The 17,339-nt window shown below is 47.5% G+C and overlaps 1 long non-coding RNA gene across 1 annotated transcript; it reads left to right on the top strand.

Annotated features, from left to right (window-relative positions):
- The first annotated feature begins 9,268 nt into the window (after nucleotides 1-9,268).
- On the top strand, nucleotides 9,269-15,138 carry LOC129715453 (uncharacterized). The gene is made up of 2 exons (XR_008726501.1): nucleotides 9,269-10,440; nucleotides 11,675-15,138. It is a non-coding gene; the product is annotated as an uncharacterized LOC129715453 (long non-coding RNA).
- The last annotated feature ends 2,201 nt before the right edge of the window (nucleotides 15,139-17,339 follow it).

The raw sequence follows: 17,339 nt of genomic DNA, 5'->3' as shown, positions 1-17,339 counted from the left end.
GATGCACTTGCACCAACAGTTACTTTGGGAGATGCAAGATCACTTCATGAGAGTGAATCCGCAGAAAGCACAGATGTGGATGGGGTCCCTGGCCAGAGTGTGGGAGTATCAAATACAATGGAAGCAAAGGATCACTGGGATTATTTCTAATGCAAAAACTGAAGCCAGAGGGAGAAGAGCCATCTTGCTGGAAGTAAGTCTGCATTTTAACAAGAAAAAGGTTTTATTTCGAGAGAATTAGAATATAAAAACAGGGATGTAATGCTGCGGTTTTGGAAGGCACTGGTCAGACTGCATTTGGAGTATTGTGAGCAGTTTTGGGCCTACATCTGTGGTGGGGGCTGACTGTGCCGACATCCAGAGGTGGTTTACGAGAATGATCCCGGGGATGATTAGGTTAATGTATGAGCGTTTGACCACTCAAGACCTGTACTCACTGGAGTTTGGAGGGACGGGAGAGGACCTCATTGAAACTTACAGAATAATGATAGGCCTGGATAGGGTGGATGTGGAGAGGATGTTTCCACTAGTGGGAGCATCTCGGACCACAGGGCACAGCCTCGGAATAAAAGGACATACCTATAGAAAGATAAGGATGAATTTCTTCAGTCAGAGAGTGGTGAATCTGTGGAATTCATTGCCACAGGTGGCTGTGGAGGCCATGTCATACTTAAAGCAGAGATTGACATGTTCTTGATTAGGAAGGGTGTCAAAGGTTATGGGAGAAAGTAGGAGAATGGCGTTGGGAAGGAAAGATAGATGAGCCATGATTAAATGGCAGAGTAGACTCAATGGGGCGAATGGTTAAATAAACTCAAATGACTTTTGAACTTGTAAATGGATTTTAAATCGATGATTCAGGCAGGATACGTCACATTTACCACTCTGATGGTGACACAAAAACATCTAGGCTTTGCAAGTTAGGCAATTTGTAATGGGATTATTAGTTTAATTAAAGCAAAAGTGTTTTGTATATTTCTGGCAGGAGTATTTTGTGGTATTATCAGATGCTTGTAATCATGGGAAATATTAATGCAGTTTGTCACCCATGTTTACATGCAATTCTACAGTAGTTTTTAATGTCCAATGTTCTAATGACAGTCTAGAGTTGTCTATGACTTGTGTCTGAGTCCTGTCATTGGTTGGAATGACCAGTACCTAAAACCAAGCATTCCACATCACCTCATCAGTGGATTCAATGCTACACTGCACGATGTGCTACATTAGCAACCGATAAGGAACAGTAACCCAGCTCTCACCTCTAGAATTCCATGTAAACTAAATGGTACAATTTTATGGGGGATGTTGGGACAGAGACTGCTGCAGATGTACAAAGGCAATTTTTAACAATTGCAGAACAAGTTGGTTGAGTAGTCAGTTTAAAAAACGAACACAGAACCTTTGGAACAGAGAAGCAAAGTATAAAAGCAAGGTATGCTACGTTTTTACAAATCGCTTCTACACAAGTCTGTTCGACTGCATTAAACAACAAGAATGGTATCAAGATGAAAGGCTTCACTTCCATAAAAAATCCAAAGAAAGTGGGATTGTCGTGCTTAGAAAAGGATAAAAGAAGTGTTCATAGATCAGTCACGTACATACGCTTCTTGCCAAAGGCATAAAGGTTTCCAACCAAGGGATACTGATTTAGTGAAAAAGAATCAAAGGTAATACTTTTGATCTATTACGTGAAATAGCCAGGCATGTGTAAAGTATGCCTGGGAATCGTGAGACAATTCATTAATGACGTTGCTTGCCAGATTACAATTCATTCTTCATTACAGAAACTAAACAAGCATATGGCAAATTTGTTGTGCCTCAGCATTCCGTCCCTCCCTCCCTCCTGAATATAACATTATATTCCGTGCCATAAATACTTTTCTATACCTCAATTAGATGATCTGCACAACATCCTTCTTCAAAGCTAAAAGCATAATCAATTCAGTTCCTCCAATATTTTTCTTGACATTAAATTAGACCTTGACAGAGTAGTACCCAGGCCATCCCAGAGTAACAAATGCCCTACTTACGAGAAATCCATACATGCAGAAAAGCTCCAATATTAAATTCAAAAGTCCCATGTACATACATACGTTCATTTCTAGGAACTAGTTTTGTCTCTTTTAACATTGTTCCTTCTTGTCAGCATGATGTGTTTTTTAATGCCATTCATTACAAAATGGTAAACATAGACTGATTTTTGTCTATTTTCTGACATGTACAAAAATTAACATCTGTACAAATGGAATCCATTTGTTAGTCAGGGAAGGCCTGTGCTCAGATTAATTTATGCACATTTGCTCCAAATCCCTCATTAACCCTCCCACCAAAATTCCTATCGAACATGGCAGTGAAAGTACCAACTGACCCACAGCATCCAGAAAGCCTTTTGGGGAGATCGCTCCAGGTTTCCACTGTGTTGTGTGAATCAGACATCTTGCCAGTTTCAAGGAATCGTAGAGTTGATGACATAGAAGATGGAGTCCGTGCCGGCTGGAAAATAGCTGCCCAAATTCCAGAACTTGATCCATAGCCTTTCAGGCAGGCGCACTGTTCATCATCTTCCAAAATTCCGTAGGTTGCAGAATGGTTCACACAAATTGGAAGAGAGCAAATGACGCCTCACTTTTTCTGGAGAGAGGGAGATAGAAAATGAGGAACCGCAGGTCAGTTAGGCTGGCATCAGCATTCTGGAAATGCTAGACTGTGGACTTAAATTAAAGATATGGTAGCAGGGTACATAAAAACTAAATAAGTTAGCAGATGCTGCGCACATTTACAACTAGCACACCAAAGATAAAACATATTGCAGGGCTCAAAATTAATGGTTGCCCAATTGCCAATGGCCACCTAAAGTGGGAATTGTGGCGGCTCCTAAGGGTCGTCCCATTATACTGCCGAACCCCTCGGCACAGGAGTGGTGCAGTCCGGAGGCGGTCCTTAGCCGGAGGGTATAAAAGGCAGGGTTTGGGTGCCATCTTTCCCTGGTTTCGTCTTCCCCTGAACCGGGAGGAAATAAAGTATAGTGCTTCTCAAACTGCGGACTACTTGCCTCATTTGAGACCCACGCACTACATTGGTGACCCCCGACGCTCCATTGGCATCATGATGGAGACCGAACAAAGCCCTACCTCCTCACACGCCAGCCCGACCCTATCTCTGGACGCGGTCTCCGTGAAACTGCCCAGCTTCTGGACCACACGGCCGCACATCTGGTTCCAGCAGGCGGAGGCCCAGTTCAACCTGCGGGGCATCACGGTCGATGCCACCCGCTTCTATTACCTGGTGGGAGCCCTCGACCAGGATGCGGTGGAAGAAGTATCGGACTTCCTCGCAGCCCCCCCGGACAATGATAAATATCTCGGCCTGAAACAACTCCTGCTCCAAATTTACGGACTAAGTAGGATGGAGCGGGCAGGTAGGATCCTGCATATGGGTGGCCTGGGCGACCGGCGGCCATCTACCCTCCTAAAGGAAATGGTGGCATTATTAGACGGGCACACGCCGTGCCTGTTGTTTGAGTACACTTACCTGCATCTGCTGCCGGCCTACATTCGATTGCAGCTCACCGACGCCTCGTTTGCTGATCTTCGGGCCCTCGGGAGGCGCGCCGACGCCATGTGGTTGGCGCGCCCTGATGACGTCAGCGCGCTGGGCGTCAGCAGAGACGAGGTCGCGCTCAGGTCGACGCGCCCGGATGACGTCAACGCGCTGGCCGTCGGCAGGCACGCCGGTGACGTCAACGCGCTGGCCGTCGGCAGGAACCCCGATGACGTCACCCCAGCAGCTCCCGATTTCCTCCGGTGGGGCGGGGGAGCTGTGGAAGGAGTGACAGCTCCAGCCCGACGGCCCGCTCGATTACCCCCAGCGGCAGTGAGGGGTACTGCACCTACAGTCCAGCGCCAGCAAGCTGCAGGCACCACCAGCAGGAGCAGGCAAGCTCCAAATAACACAAACAGAAGGAGCTGGTGCTATTTCCATCAGCGCTGGGGTGCTGCAGCACGACAATGCCGCCAGCCGTGCACGTTTCCGGGAAACGCCTGGGCCGGCTGCCAATAGTCCCCGCGGTGGCCGGCCAAATTCACCGCCTTTTCGCTTGGGATCGGCGCTCCGGGACTCGCTTCCTCGTGGATACAGGTGCGGAGCTCAGCGTCCTGCCCCCTTCGCTGGCCGACATTCGTTCCGGTAAGCGGGGGCCCGTCCTCACCGCGGCGAACGGCAGCCCCATCCGCACATATGGACTGCGCATGGTTCCCATCGTGCTCGGCTCCTGCCATTTTTCATGGAACTTTACCGTTGCCGACGTCTCCCAACCATTGCTCGGGGCCGATTTTCTCCGGACGCATTCCCTCATGGTGGACGTCGGGCGTCAGCGTTTGGTCAACGCCACTACAATGGAGCCGATCACGTTGCGCTTGGGTCAACCGGTGGGACGGCCACTGGCGTCCGTGGACTCCCGATACGCACGAATCTTGGCTGCGTTCCCGGACATTCTCACTCCGCAGTTTCATTCAGCAACCCCCAGCCACGGAGTTGTACATTATATCCCGACTACCGGCCCACCCCTCCATGCACGAGCACGACGACTGCCCCCAGATAAACTGCGTCTGGCACGGCGGGAATTCCGCACGATGGAGGCCTTGGGGATCGTCCGCCCTTCGAGCAGCCCTTGGGCGTCCCCACTCCACATGGTCCCTAACTCAAGCGGGGGCTGGCGACCTTGTGGGGATTACCGACGGCTGAACGCTGCAACAACAGCGGATCGATACCCCGTACCCCACATCCAGGACTTCACGGCCCATTTGGCTGGGGCCACATTTTTTTCGAAAGTGGATCTGGTGCGGGGTTATAACCAGATCCCGGTTCACCCGGATGACGTACCCAAGACGGCTATCATCACGCCATTCGGGCTTTACGAGTTTACTCGGATGCCGTTCGGCCTCAAGAACGCCGCACAGGCCTTTCAGCGCCTCATGGACGGGGTTTGTCGTGACCTCGAATTCGTGTTCGTGTACCTGGACGACATCCTGGTGGCCAGCCGCTCGCAGCAGGAACACTGCGCTCACCTTCGACAGCTCTGTCAGCGGCTCAGCGAGCATGGTTTGGCCATCAACCTGGACAAGTGCCGTTTTGGGGTCAACGAAATTGACTTTCTCGGCCACCGCGTGACTGCGCAGGGCGCGGTTCCCCTACCTGACAGGGTTGACGCCGTCCGTCGGTTTCCCCGCCCACGCACGGTGCGTGGCCTGCAGGAATTTGTCGGCATGGTGGCATTCTACCATCGTTTTGTGCCATCCGCGGCCCACATCATGCGGCCCCTGTATCAACTTCTGGCGGGTGGGCAGCAGAAGAGCGTTGAGTGGACCCACGAGGCGGAGGCAGCTTTCGACGGCGCGAAGGAGGCCCTTGCTCGGGCCGTGCTGCTGGTGCACCCGCGGGAAGATGCCCCGACTGCTCTCACTGTGGATGCCTCGGAGTCGGCAGTTGGTGCTGTACTGGAGCAGCTGACGGGCGGAGTTTGGCGGCCTCTGGCCTTCTTCAGTCGGCACCTCAACCGCGCGCAGACCAAGTACAGTGCGTTCGATCGTGAGCTCCTGGCTCTGTACCTGGCTGTGCGCCATTTTCGTTACTTCCTGGAGGGCCGCCCGTTCACCGCCTACACCGACCATAAGCCGCTCACTTTCGCCCTGCAGAAGGTTTCCGACCCCTGATCCGCACGTCAGCAGCGGCAGTTGGCTTACATCTCCGAGTACACCACAGCCATCCGCTACGTCAAGGGGAAAGAGAACCGGGTGGCCGACGCATTGTCCCGCCCTGCTATAAATGCCGTGTTCGAGGTGGCGCCCGGATTGGACTATTCTGCTCTGGCGGCGGCACAGCTCACGGACGACGAGGTGCCCACCTACCGGACTGCCATCTCCGGACTCCGTCTTGAGGATGTCCCTCTCGGTCCTGGGGGTGTGACGATCCTGTGCGATGTGTCGTCCGGTCAGCCGCGCCCCATCGTCCCTGCCACCTGGCGCCGGAGAGTGTTCGAGGTCATCCACGGACTGGCTCACCCATCAATCCGGGCGACAATGGCACTGGTGGCAGCTCGCTTCATGTGGCACGGTCTGCGCAAGCAAGTTGCCCATTGGGCTCGCACCTGCATCCCGTGCCAGACAGCAAAGATCCAGCGCCATGTCCGCGCACCTCTCCAGGAGTTCGGTCTACCTCACCGGCGGTTCGACCATCTCCACGTGGACATTGTGGGGCCCCTTCCACCGTCCCGGGGCATCACCCACCTTTTGACCATGGTGGACCGCTTCACGCGGTGGCCGGAGGCCATTCCGTTGGCTGACACCTCATCGGCTACGTGTGCTCGTGCGTTGTCCGCGCACTGGATTGCTCGCTTCAGGGTGCCGGCGCACATCTCCTCCGACCGGGGGCCACAGTTCACCTCCGAGCTGTGGTCAGCCATGGCTCGCTTGCTGGGGGTGCAGCTGCACCACACCACGGCTTACCACCCGCAGGCTAACGGTCTGGTGGAGAGGTTCCACCGGCAGCTGAAGGCGGCATTGAAGGCACGGCTCACCGGCCCGGACTGGATGGACGAGTTGCCGTGGGTCATGCTGGGCATCCGGACCGCTCCCAAAGAGGACTTGGCCTCATCATCGGCGGAGCTGGTGTACGGGTCGACACTCACAGTGCCCGGGGAGTTCGTGCCGTCGGCGCCGGAGCAGCAGGAAACGCCCTCCTCCACCCTTCAACGCCTTCGCGAGCGAGTTGGCAGGCTCGCACCCGTCCCGACATCCCGCCATGGGTCATTTCGCCCACACGTGCCAATGGCCCTCACGGACTGCCCATACGTCTTCCTGCGCCGTGATGCCCACCGGACGCCACTTCAGAGGCCGTACGAGGGCCCGTTCCGGGTGCTGGAACACGGGCAGTCGACTTTTGTCCTGGACATGGGGGGCCGGCCGGAGGCCGTGTCGATTGACCGTTTAAAGCCGGCGCACCTGGACATTGACCAGCCGGTGCTGGTTGCTCAACCTCGGCCCCGAGGGCGTCCCCCCTCACGGCTCCCTCCACCTGTCACTCCACCTGTCCTCCCGCCGGCCCCTCGACCTGTCCCTCCACCTACGCCCCCGCAAGCCCCGGGATCTGCTGTCTTCCGCACGCGGGCCGGCCGGGTCGTGCGCCCGCCGGTGCGTTTTGTGCCTCTGGTTCTGGGGGGGGGTCCTGTGGCGGCTCCTAAGGGTCGTCCCATTATACTGCCGAACCCCTCGGCACAGGAGTGGTGCAGTCCGGAGGCGGTCCTTAGCCGGAGGGTATAAAAGGCAGGGTTTGGGTGCCATCTTTCCCTGGTTTCGTCTTCCCCTGAACCGGGAGGAAATAAAGTATAGTGCTTCTCAAACTGCGGACTACTTGCCTCATTTGAGACCCACGCACTACAGAATGATGGAAACAGCCTTTATCAATAATTTATTTTTAATCTGGTGCGTACAAACTTGGTATCTTCATTGCTGTTCACAACACATACATCTAATCTGAATGTCCGGTAATGTGGCTTTTTGACACCTTTAAACATATTGCCAAAAGAACATTTGCTGCAGTTATGTCATTTGGCCATCTCTTATAGACAATAGGTACAGGAGTAGGCCATTCGGCCCTTCGAGCCAGCACCGCCATTCAATGTGATTATCGCTGATCATCCCCAATCAGTACCCTGTTCCTGCCTTCTCCCCATATCCCCTGACTACGCTATCTTTAAAACCCTATCTAGCTCTCTCTAGAAAGTATCCAGAGAACCGGCCTCCACCGCCCTCTGAGGCAGAGAATTCCACAGACAGTTCTTGTCAGTTAGTGCAATGTTTAACCTGTCAGATGGGTATCGTCGGGTTTATCAGCTATTATCATAAAATGCCTTTAGAAATTTCCTTGCAACCTGTATATTTTGTTGTGGATAAATTATGTGGGAAGCAAGAGAGTTTATGTACCAATAACGACCCATGCTATGGCCATGTCATGATAATTTTCGGTCCTTCACAGAAAACATGCTTGCATCAATCTGTAGTGTGCATGGTTAAGCATATATGTTACCATGGTCCAGGATTTATTGACACGGGTTGATCATACGCTGAATCATCCAACCACATTTGTTTGGAAGTGGAAAGAAATAATAGAAATTGCATTCATTGCAACGTGTAAAAAGAGTTGAGATACTGCATTATAATTTTGCTGCATGTCATTGTGGTATATATCATGTCTTGATCGGTGAATATGCTTAGTTTGTGACTTTATTTGAAGCAGAAATAATATGTGAATGCTTCATTGAGCATAATTCCGACTGGTAACTGCGCACTTCGTCCGAGCACATTACCACACACGCCATGCAAGCCGTCTTAAATGACCACCCAAACTGTCATTTGGCAACTGAAAAAGCTGCCTAGGTTGCCCGGTTGGCAACAGAGAAAAAAAAGCCCTGATACAGTGCTGGTATAACTCAGCAGGTCAGGCTACATCACTGAAGGGAATGAATAGGTGATTTTTTTTTGGTTGTAATAGGGAAGGTGAGAAAGCTGAAAAAGAAGTGGAAGAGGAGGCAAAGCCTAGCAAGTTATAGGTGGATATAGGCGAGGAGGTTTTATTGGCAGATGGGCGGATAAACACTGGAAATAAAAAAGAGACAAGGCTGTCAGATAATGAGAGAAAAGGAGTGAAATACAATACAGAAGGAGTGAGATAATGGGCTTATATTCACTGGAATTTAGACTGGGCTTGTATTCACTGGAATTTCGAAGCATAAGATGGGATCTTATAGAAACATAACATGTTTAAGGGATTGGACAGGATAGATGCAGGAAAAATGTTCCCCATGTTGGGGGAGAATAAGGGGTCGGCCATTTAGGACTGAGATGAGGAAAAACCTTTTCACCCAGAGAGTTGTGAATCTGTGGAATTCTCTGCCACAGGTGGCAGTGTTGGGCAAATCAAGAGAGAGTTAGATATAGCACTTAAGGCTAATGGAATCAAGGGATATGGGGAGAAAGCAGGAACAAGGTTACAATTCTGGATGATCAGCCATGATAATATTGAATGGTGGTTCTGGCTGCAAGGGCTGAATTGCCTAATCATGCACATATTTTCTATGTTTCTATATAGATAGGACGGAGAGGGTTAAAGAAGAGGGGGATGGTGGGAGAAATTAGAGTACATCTGGGGGGGCGGAGGGAGAAAAGAGAGAACGGGGGGGACGGGGGGGGCACAAAAAACAGATGCAGGCCTTGGCGAAACAAGCGAAAATGTTTGGTGAAATGGCCGCCTCGTCTACACAACTCTTAACCTGCAAAAGTTACATCAGAACCAGAGATGCAGGCAGTGAAGAAAGCGAATGGTATGTTAGCTTTCATAGCAAAAGGATTTGAGTATAGGAGCAGGGAGGTTCTACTGCAGTTGTACAGGGTCTTGGTGAGACCACATCTGGAGTATCGCGTACAGTTTTGGTCTCCAAATCTGAGGAAGGAGATTATTGCCATAGAGGGAGTGCAGAGAAGGTTCACCACACTGATTCCTGGGATGACAGGACTGTCTTATGAAGAAAGACTGGATAGACTTGGTTTATACGCTCTAGAATTTAGGAGATGGAGAGGGGATCTTATAGAAACTTACAACATTCTTAAGGGGTTGGACAGGCTAGATGCAGGAAGATTGTTCCCGATGTTGGGGAAGTCCAGGACAAGGGGTCACAGCTTAAGGATAAGGGGGAAATCCTTTAAAACCGAGATGAGAAGAACTTTTTTCACACAGACAGTGGTGAATATCTGGAACTCTCTGCCACAGAGGGTAGTCGAGGCCAGTTCATTGGCTATATTTAAGAGGGAGTTAGATGTGGCCCTTGTGGTTAAGGGGATCAGAGGGTATGGAGAGAAGGCAGGTACGGGATACCGAGTTGGATGATCAGCCATGATCATATTGAATGGCGGTGCAGGCTCGAAGGGCCTAATGGCCTACTCCTGCACCTAATTTCTATGTTTCTATGTTTCATTAAAGTGTCACACAGAATCAAACAATGTGAAAGGACCTAAGTAAAAGGATTGATGCTACGCAGCATCTTGTTTACTGCTCAGGATGTTTCCAGGAATGGAATAATGGAGTGGAATTATGCTAAAATAGATCATCATTGCTTTATTGTTTAGATATGTTAGTGATGACACTGCTGTGTAAGGAACTTAGCATGAGTCGCTGCCCTCTCCACTACTACACTGGGAACCTGAATGAGGGCCTCAGCCCTTTCCTGGCTCTCCACAGCAAGGAAGTGGCTAAAGTGACATATGGTTCGGTCTGGAATAAGCCATGTTTGTCTGTAAGGGTTGGTAGTGGGTGAAATGGAGAACTCAAGTATCTTGTTAAGTTCCTGTTGTTCCCAGCCAAATTAACTCATTGTTGAAAAGATAAGTAGTAATTCGTAAGATGAGTAATGATGAAGCCGAATTTTTAAAAATCTTTCACAACAGATATTAGTGGTGAATATTAGTGAGAAAACGTCTTTTAAGAAGGGAGGGAGGAGAGAAAATGGGGAATTACAGACCAGTTAGTCTAACATCGGTAGTTCATTGGCTAGAGTCAGTTATTAAAGATGGGTTTAGCAGCACATTTGGAAAGTGGTGAAATCATTGGACAAAGTCAGTGGTTACGAAAGGGGATCTGAGGGAATCTTATAGAATGGAGAGGAGTAACTAGGCGTGGATACTTTGGATGATACCGAGTTTTCGACAATCCCACATAAAAAATTAAGGGACATACTTGAATGGCATTGGGGGCTCAGTATTGAGGTGGATATGGCCTGGCTCCAGTGAAGCAAAGAGTAGCTAACGTGTTTTTATGTTTATGGGGTACCCCAAAGTACTGGTCCCCAGCTATTTACAATCAAAATGATGGATGAGGGTGTCTCCAAGTTTGCGGATGTACACTAAGCTGGGGGGGAGTGTTAGCTGTGAGGTGGATGCTAGGAGACTGCATGACTTGGAAGGCTGGGTGAGTGGGCAAATGTTTGGCAGATGCAGTATAATGTGGTAAATGTGAGGTTATCCTTTTGGTGGCAAAAACAGGAAAAGGATGTCTAAATTCCATTGGGAAATGGAATAACCTGGGACCATGGTACACCAGTCATTGAATTATGCTAAAGAAAAATGGTATGTTAGCTTTCATTCAAATTGCTTTATATGTTTAGAGTTGTAGGGAATTTAGTGACCACATGAGTACGTACAGTTTTGTCTCCAAAAGGAAACATTATTGCATGAGTGCAGAGACGGTGCACCTTCCCAGTACTTATGACCAAAGACTGGGATAGACTTGGTTTTATACTCTCTAGAATTTAGGAGATTGAGAGGGGATCTTATAGAAACTTACAACATTCTTAAGGGTTGGACAGGCTAGATGCAGGAAGATTGCTCCCGATGTTGGGGAAGTCCAGGACAAGGGGTCACAGCTTAAGGATAATGGGGAAATCCTTTAAAACCGAGATGAGAAGAAATTTTTTAACCCATGTTTCTCTGTAAGGTAGTTGAGGCCACTTGGGTGGCACTATAAGAGGGAGTTAGATCAAAGCCCTTGTTAAGTTAAGGGGATCAGGGGGTATCCCAGTACGGGATAAGAGTTTAACTCATTGTGCAGGCTGAAAAAGATAAAGTAGTTAATTCCCAATTTTGGTACCACTGATGAAGCCGAATTTTTAGTTAAAAATATAAGAAGATATTAAATTGGCTGCTGGGCTAGCTTACAGCTTATATTTAGTGTCAAATTAGGTTTGCCTTAGGTTGCGGTGTGTGTGAGATAATAAATCCTATAACATTGTCTCCCAAGTGAGGAAGTGACAGAGAGGAAGAGAGACATAGCTAGTCACATCTTTGTAAACAAATGGCCTAAGTTTTTGAGGGACCAAGTGACAGAGAGGAAGCAGCAAAAAGAGCTAGGGTGATCTCTTTGGAGATAAAATAACCTAAAGCAAATGGCCAATGTATTTAGTATATCTCAAACAAGGGGACATGACATGAGAATTAAGGGACTGAAGTTTAGGGGGTAACATGAGGGGGAACTTCTTTACTCAGAGAGTGGTAGCTGTGTGGAATGAGCTTCCAGTGAAGGTGGTGGAGGCAGGTTCGTTTTTATCATTTATAAATAAATTGGATAGTTATATGGATGGGAAGGGAATGGAGGGTTATGGTCTGAGCGCAGGTATATGGGACTAGGGGAGATTATGTGTTCGGCACGGACTAGAAGGGTCGAGATGGCCTGTTTCCGTGCTGTAATTGTTATATGGTTATATGGTTATATCTTGTACCATGTAAACAAAAGGCCTTTGATGTGATGCATTCTGTGGAAACCTTTTCCTGTACCTCTGACCATGACTAATGTCTGTGGAATGTGCTAAGGGGACAAAAAAACCCTATTTAAGGCAATGTAATTCTGTTGTTCAGAGAAGGTGGCTGAGCACAGTTAAGTGTCTACATTGGTCACTTAGCTGGAATTCTCGCTCCCTTCCATCGGCCGATGTTAAGTAAAGTTTTGAACTGGTCTACCAAACAGTTTGTGTGGTGTCTGTTTATTAAGAAGCGAACCTGGTTTAGTAGTTATAAAAGTAACTTTTTCACCACACCTGTTGATCATGTTTGTATCCTCTCCAATGCTTCCATATAAAGTCATATTTCTTTCCACATATGAAGCAGAATCAAAACTCAGTAACTTTGAAATTGTAATTCCGCCTCTCCAGAAATAAATACTAACCTATGTTGAGGACTAACTTCTTGACAACTATGATTAGGAGTGTAAGATCCAGAGGCACTATAAGATATTTGTGATTGCAAATGGCTGGAATTGTTAAGTTTGTCTGGGTTAGGGGGTATTAGCGACAGGAGAGGTTATTCAGAATTAAGATTGTTTTCTCTCAAACGTCAGAGGTTTGCACTGAGACCTGATAGAAGTATATAAAATGAGTGGCATAGATCAGATACAGTCAGAATCTTTTTAATCTGCAGAATGGAAACATCAAATACTAGAGGGCATAGCTTTAAGGTGTGGGCTGCAAAGTTTGAATGTGATGTGGAGGACAATCTTTAGAGATCTATTTTTATTTTATTTTTTACACAGAGGGTGTTGAGTGCCTAAAATGCACTGCCAAGGTTGGGGATGAGATAGAAACGATAGTGGCATTTAAGTGGCTCTTTGATAGCACATGAATGTGCAGGGAATGTAGGCACAGGTAAGCAAGAGATGGTCTTGACATCATGTTTAACACAGACACTGTGGCCCAAAGGGTCTGTTCTTGTGCTGTACAGTTCTATAAACATGCTTACAGCATGCAACAATCAGACTACAAGAACATGGATTTGTTCTTTAACAATATTCAGTTTCAGCTTGATTAATAAAAGCTGGTTCTTCTCCGTGATCAATGGCAGTCGTTATTTAGACCAACGTCATTGAAAATCTCCCTGGTGATGAAACAGAAACATAGAAAATAGGTGCAGGAGGAGGCCATTCGGCCCTTCGAGCCAGCACCGCCATTCATTGTGATCATGGCTGATCGTCCCCTATCAATAACCCGTGCCTGCCTTCTCCACTAGCCCCTAGAGCTCTATCTAACTATCTCTTCAATCCTTCCAGTGACTTGGCCACCACTGCCTTCAGTGGCAGGGAATTCCATTAATTCACAACTCTCTGGGTGAAAAAGTTTTTTCTCACCTCAGTCTTAAATGACCTCCCCTTTATTCTAAGATTGTGGCCCCTGGTTCTGGACTCGCCCAACATTGGGAACATTTTTCCTGCATCTAGCTTGTCCAGTCCTTTTATAAGTTTATATGTTTCAATAAGATCCCCCCTTATCCTTCTAAACTCCAGTGAATACAAGCCTAGTCTTTTCAATCTTTCCTCATACGACAGTCCCGCCATGCCAGGGCTCAATCTCGTGAACCTACGGTGCACTGCCTCAATCACAAGGATGTCCTTCCTCAAATTAGGAGACCAAAACTGCACACAATACTCTAGATGTGGTCTCACCAGAGCCCTATACAACTGCAGAAGAACCTATTTACTCCTATACTGAAATCCTCTTGTTATGAAGGTCAACATTCCATTAGCTTTCTTCACTGCCTGCTGTACCTGCACGCCAAGTTTCAGTGACCGTTGTACAAGGACGCCCAGGTCTCGCTGTACCTCCCCCTTACCCAACCTAATCCCAGTGAGATAATAATCTGCCCCCTTGTTTTTGCCACCAAATTGAATAACCTCACATTTATCTATATTATACTGCATCTGCCACGCATCTGCCCACTCAACTTGTCCAGGTCACCATGCAACCTCCTAACATCCTCTTCACAGTTCACACTGTCACCCAGCTTTGTGTCATCCGCAAACTTGCTAGAGTTGCTCCTAATTCCCTCTTCCAAATCATTAATATGGTAAACAGTTGCGGCCCCAGCACTGAGCCTTGCGGCACTCCACTCGCCATTAGCTATCCTCCAATCCACAGGAACTGATCCTGAATCTATTGTACATTGGAAAATGATCACCAATGCGTCCACTATTTCTAGAGCCACCTCCCCAAGGACCCTGGGATGCAGACCATCAGGCCCAGGGGATTTATCATCCTTCAGTCCCATTAGCCTACCCAATACTATTTCTCGCCTAATGAAAATGTCTTTCAGTTCCTCTGCCCCCTTCGATCCTCTGTCCTCCAGTACATCTGGGAGATTGTTTGTGTCTTCCTTAGTGAAGACCGATCCAAAGTACCTGTTCAACTCTTCTGCCATTTCCTTGTTGCCCATAATAATTTCACCCGTGTCTGCCTTCAAGGGACCCACATTTGACTTTGCTACTCTTTTTCCCTTAACATATCTAAAGAAGCTTTTACTGTCCTTCTTTATATTCCTAGCCACCTTGTTTCCTTCTGTTGTATGAAGGTTTCCCAATCCTCTGGCTTCCGGCTACTCTTTGCTGTGTTATACATCTTTTCTTTTAGTTTTATTCTATCCGTAACTTCTCTTGTCAGCCACGGTTGCCTCCTACTCCCCTTAGAATCTTTCTTCCTTTTTGGAATGAAATTATCCTGCGTCTTCCAGATTATGCCCAGAAATTCCTGCCGTTGTTGTTCCACCGTCATTCCTGCTAGGATCTCTTTCCAGTCTACTTTGGCCAGCTCCCCTCTCATGCCTTCATAGTCCCCTTTCTTCAACTGCATCACTGCCACTTCCGATTTAACGTTCTCCTTCTCAAATTGTAGATTAAAACTAATCATATTATGATCACTACCTCCAAGCAGTTCCTTTACCTCGAGTTCTCTTATCATATCTGGTTCATTGGACAACACTAAATCCAGAATTGACTTTTCTCTGGTCGGCTCCATTACAAGCTGCTCTAAGAATCCATCTCGGAGGCATTCTACAAACTACCTTTCTTGGGGTCCTGATCCGACCTGATTTTCCCAGTCTACCTCATATTGAAATCCCCCATCACCACAGTGGCATTACCTTTGTTACATGGCAGTTTTAACTCCTGCTGCAACTTACACCCTACATCCGGGCTACTATTTGGGGGTCTGTAAATAACACCAATTAGTGTCTTCTTGTCTTTACAATTCCTCAACTCAATCCACAGTGACTCTACCTCATCAGTCCCTATGTCTTCCCTCGCAAGGGACTGAATTCCCTCCCTCGCCAGCAGAGCTACCCCCCCCCCCCCCCCCCCCCTCCTCCTCTGCCCACCTGCCTGTCATTTCTATAGGATGTATAACCCTGAATATTAAGTTCCCTAGCCCGATCCTCCTGCAGCCAGGTCTCAGTAATCCCCACAATGTCACATCTACCAACCTCTAACTGAGCCTCAACCTCATCTACTTTACTTCTTATACTTTGCGCATTTATATACAATACTTTTAATTCCTTACGCATCTCATCTTTCACATCGATCCCTATTACACTTGGCCATACTCTCCTATCCCTTTATGAGCTTCCTTTCCCATTAATTCAGGGGTCATTAACCAAGCTAAAGGGATCAGCGGGAATAGAGAGAAAGCAGGTACGGGATACTGAGTTGGATGATCAGCCATGATCATATTGAATGGTGGTGCAGGCTCGAAGGGCCGAATGGCCTACTCCTGCACCTATTTTCTATGTTTCTATCCCTTTACTCTCTTTCCTTTTAACTCCATCCTAGACTATCCCATTTGAAACCCCACCCCCCCTTATTCAGTTTAAAACCACCCATGTAGCAGTGGCAAACCTGCCTGCCAGAATGCTGGTTCCCCCACCTGTTAAGATGCAATCCGTCCCTTTTGTACAGTTCCAAAACAGATCCCATTTGGTCTTTGCCATTATTTTGCTGAGCTGGATGTTAGGTTAACAAATCACTCACTAAAGTAATGCACCAAAAATGTGTGCAAAATTACATGATGTCACATTAATACAATTTTCATCTTTGCAACACTTGTTTTTCTGATGTGCCAAATTTCTAGGCTAGCTATCTAAGAATCTAACGGGAAAAAATGAATTTGGACTTACAAATATACAAAAAATCATGAAGTGGATTAAAAAATCCAAACAAAAAACAAACCGAATATATTTATAGAGGGACAAAACCAACATTTCAAAAACGCAGTGTTGTGTTTTAAAAAAATATGCATAGACTAGAAGAGTTGTAAGAATGATTAAGTATTGGTAGAAAAATGTAAAATTTTACTCCAGGACAAGACAAAAACATTGAGAGAAGGTTTTTGGTCAACAGAATAGACATAATATACTTTTCCATTTAGTGAGAGTAAAACAACTTTTCCAAAGCTATCAATGAGATATCCAGTAGGTAATCTGGAGGCAATTTCCTTACACTAGTGCTATGCAACCGTTATTATGGAGAGGACAAGATTCACAAATTATTGCTAAATTAATCCATTTGGCTCCAAATTTATGAATATTAAAAGCTGGTTGTTGAAAACGTCTGTTAAAAGTGATCATGAAAATGACCAAAACAAGCAAAAACTTTCAGATAAACAAAGTCTGTAATCTCCACTAAATGAGCAACATTCCTTCATTATCATTGACATTACACCATCTGCTGTCTAATCTCTCCTATTGTTTGGGGGAACGCCCACAATGTTTTTCTTTCATTTGAAAGATGGTGGGGAGGTTAAACGATGAGGGGCAAAGTGAATGTGAAGTGGTAGGTGGGTGGGGCTACCAGGGGATGCAGGGAGCGCCCAAGTTGGTTGGGGCTACAAGGGGAGGGAGAGAGCGCCCGTGGTGGTGGTGCTACTGGGGGTGGGCTACTGGGGGAGGGAGCGCCTGGGGTTGGTGGGGCTACAGGGGTAGGGA

This window comes from Leucoraja erinacea, unplaced genomic scaffold (assembly GCF_028641065.1).
Source record: "Leucoraja erinacea ecotype New England unplaced genomic scaffold, Leri_hhj_1 Leri_1181S, whole genome shotgun sequence".
Lineage (NCBI taxonomy): Eukaryota > Metazoa > Chordata > Chondrichthyes > Rajiformes > Rajidae > Leucoraja > Leucoraja erinaceus.
Note: the sequence above shows the minus strand (reverse complement) of the source record. Positions and strands in the feature narration are given on the sequence as shown.